Genomic DNA, 4165 nt, shown 5'->3' with positions numbered 1-4165 from the left:
CCCTCTGAACTGTCAGCTCAGATCTCAGGCACCTTTATACGTGAAATCAATGTAACAAACTAATCAAATGACGAATCTTAAAGCTTGTTAAAGCTTGTCTGAGCACGAAAGACTACTTCGTTCAGAGGAATTGCACCTTTGAAGACGTGTTTTTGATTATGGGGTTGGTTACACAATGTGCTAAACTTTCGGCAATGTCTAAAAAAATGCGCTGGGAATTCTATTATAGTCATGAATATACTGTATGTGGTTTACTTTAGCCTATTTCAACCACGTTTAGTGCTGAGTGTTCAGTGAACGCTTGTAGGTTAGATTAGATAAAAATGGAATTGGCAACAGCAGTTGTCGATAGTGAGCCCAGTGTTGATTTTTACGGAAACCAGTGGAAATATGCCTCAAATTGCGAATGTAATTCCAATCATACATGCATTTTTAACTATTTGTATTGTTGTTTTTACTGACTGTGCTTTTGTTTGACTTTTTATTTACATTCTTGTTCTCTCCATGGAATGTAGTGTACTAACAAAAGCGCTATAGAAAATAAATGCATTATTATTATTATTATTATTATTATTTATTATTATTATTATTATTTATTATTATTATCACTATTATTATTATTATAACAAGCACTGTTTATACATTTTACATTGCGGTCTCCCATCGATTGGCCAACAGTATAGTTAGTTAGTATAGTTAGGATAGTTGATGCGGTCAGACTTTACAGCAACCTATATACGATGACGTCATAATAGTGACTACCTTGATGCAATGTTTGGTATTTGCGGTTGATGAAGCAGAAAATACCACAGAAATCTCATTTCAGCACAAGACACCGACCACGAACACGTAAGTAATTGTTAACTCCACTACTATTGGCCTCATGCTCTTTGTGTTGGGTGTGTTTGTGTTGGATGAAATTGTGTTATAATTTGGAACTGAAACAGCGTAAAAGTGTTGAATTGAGACATTGAAAATCAAATTAACGTTAATCATCGTTAACTACAGAAACCATTTCAGAACAATCAGAGATGGTAGGTGTCAAAATCCTCTTTAGTCAATTGATTTGACATGGAATGACCCTTAATTAATTAATCATTGATTGATATTTTGACCTTCCTCTCTACTTCCACTCTGTCAATGTTCATACAACTATCTAGGGATGCGGAAGAAAACTATTCTTCCGTCTCTGGTTCCTCCCTCGGGGGCTGCCGGTTCCTCCGGCCCCATGGAGGAGCCCCCTCTGGGGCAGAAGCAGCCTCCCAAGAGGGGCTCCCCATGCCTGCTTCTGCTGCCCGCTGTGGTCCTGGAGACCCATCCGCCTACACAGGCCAATCCCAGGAGGCGCAAGGCCCCCCGCTCGGCAGCATTGAAGCTGCCTGAGGTGGTCTCCCCAAAGGAGACCTCCCACCGACCCTGGAGGCCCCCCTCCTCCAAGACATATACCACCCACCTCCCACCCTGTGGGAATACCCTGAAGCCCCTGTCTGAGACGGGAAGAGGCGGGGTCCCATCCAGGACTGTCTTCCCAATGAAGGGGTCAACTTTCTATTGGCGCAACACCAAATAATTCCTTTACGTGATACCAGCAGAGCACTGGTTGTTTAGTCCAATAAAAAGTCTATATTGGGTAAATCAGGAAGTGTAACCAGGAAGCTATATGGAACTATTTGAAGCTCATTGGCGCCACTCTTCTAATATACCACTCTGCTCAAGGCGACTTGGTTGCTGGTTTTCTGTTCACTCAAACCAGTTCTGCATGATCTATTTCTATACCCACTCACATCGCTCTACTCGATCACTATTACTAACTATTAACTAGCCCTATTGGATCTACTCTCATGTTGACAGATATCATCTCTACTGTATCTATTTCTATGCTCTGTCTTTCTCTCACTTATTCCATGCATTGTGTGTGTGGCAGGCTGGACTGTACCATCTGTAACATCACCCCCCAGCCTGCTCCACTTCTACCACCCTACACTTTTCCCAGGGAGAACGACGACCAACACATCATCAGGTTTTGGCTACAGGCTCCCATGAGGGCCTTCATGATTGTACTTCTGTGTTGCGCTCTTTCTCCGAGGAAGTGAACATCCCCAAACACACACACACACACACCCTGGATGACACTGGCTGAAGTCAACTGTATGCCAACTCTCCAGGCTGTAAACATCCAAAGTGGGGAGGATGTAAAGAGAGACAATAGGACCAGGTCATACACATGCACACACACACACACACACAAACACACCCTGCTCCCTATCACCTCCCTGAGTCCAAAACACACACACACACACACACACACACACACACACACACACACACACACACACACACACACACACACACACACACACAGACACCCTGCTCCCTATCACCAGGCCAAAACATACACATTGCATGCTTGAGATTTAATGTGTCATTTTTTATTGAACTTGATGACACCATTCAAGAAAGAGGCATTTCCAGGTGTAGTATGCCAGGAACAGTGGGGAGCTGCCCAACATGAAAGGTAAGTAGATTCCATGACCAGTCTTATTGGCATGATGTCACAATGGCCCATGCTGTTCCATATGGGGGTCAGAGAAGAGCCCCCCCCACAGTAAGTGACCATGGACATGCCCCTTAAGTGAGAGCACTCAAGGTGACCACCCAGAGAAGGAGGTCTCATGGTTACTCGTCTGGCCCCCCGGTAAGTATGCCTAGCAGAACCATAGAGGCACCCTTCAATGACCCACGGTGAGAGCGGTCCAGCCAAACCCCCCAAAACAGTTTGTGTTAAAGACGGGCACTCGTGGGGTACCAGACCGCCACCCTGGGTAAGTATGTCTAACAGTACCATGGAGACACCATTCAATGACCCACAGTAAGAGCGGTCCAGCTGGATTCTAGGAGGTTTGCTTACCCCCGCCCTACAGATGGGACTTATGGTTCCCAGTGACGGCCCTGTCGAGCAAAAACAGTAATGGTTGTAACTGCTGATGTGAACTGCACTGCTATTACATACCACTTCTTAACCCCCTGCCCCTCCAAAGTCAGACCTGTAGCCCAGTGATATATACTGGGGGGTATGTCTAGGCTAGGGTTCCCTCCATCTCTTCCACCCGCCATAGGAAGATCCCATAACTGGACCGGACGTTGACCAGGACCCTCACCCCTTCAGCGGATGAGCCTGACCTGCCGAACTCTGACCCCTGGACAACGACAACGGAACAAGAGTCAGAGCTGCCCCGCAAGGTTCAGAACAAGCACCAACATGAGCCAATCAAACACTTCACGATGACTTACTGGGTTTGTATAGATATCTTCGGACGAGAATTCTGAGCCTGTTGTGTTGTTGAGTTTTCAAGCATGTCTGAGCTTGAAAGATCACTTCATTCCATGGAACTTGAATATGTCTTCTTAATTATGGGATTGGGTACACAGTGTGCTTAACTTTTGGCACGTTTGCCACCCGGTCCTACGCCCATTCCTGTCCTTGGTAACATGTTGCAAATGGATCTGAAACAACCATACAAGTTCTACAGCGAGGTTAGTAACAGTAAACACTTTCAACATCAGAAATCTGAAGATTATCACAAAATAAATTGTTTTCTATTATAGTCATGAATTCCCCCCCGAAAATGTGGCACGTTTAATGCTGAGTGTTCAGTGAACGCTTGTAGGTTAGATCAGATAAAAATGGAATTGGCAACAGTAGTAAATAAATTTAAAAGTTTTAGAACAACCTGTGCCCCAGGAGGAGTTCTCTTATGGGTGTCTGGAGAGTTTTAGATTAGCCATTCTGGCTTGGGTTGAACTGGACCGAGCGATGGGAGAATGTGCTCGCAATTTCATTGGATGTTACATTCCAAGAACCCTCATGCCCATAGAATGATTGCTTGTTGTGATGTGTGTCGTCTTTTACGACCGGGTAGGGCTATTTTGCAGAGAGTTGTTGTCTATGCTAGCTTGCAACATTGAAGAAAATGAAAAAAAGCCTGAAGGCAAAAATGAATTCGGTATTTGTTTTGGTTTAACATATCGCGAGGTGTCACTCATTTCAAACGCGTTTCCACCCCTTTGTAGCTACTTTCTGCAAAGGCTTTCCGAACTGGGGAAAACCTGTTCTCAACCAGGTTAAAGCTAGGCTAACTCTCCTGTATTTGCTTTAACCCAAGCT

The sequence above is a fragment of the Argentina silus genome, assembly GCF_951799395.1.
Source record: "Argentina silus genome assembly, chromosome: 11".
Lineage (NCBI taxonomy): Eukaryota > Metazoa > Chordata > Actinopteri > Argentiniformes > Argentinidae > Argentina > Argentina silus.
This window is presented reverse-complemented; position numbering follows the sequence as displayed.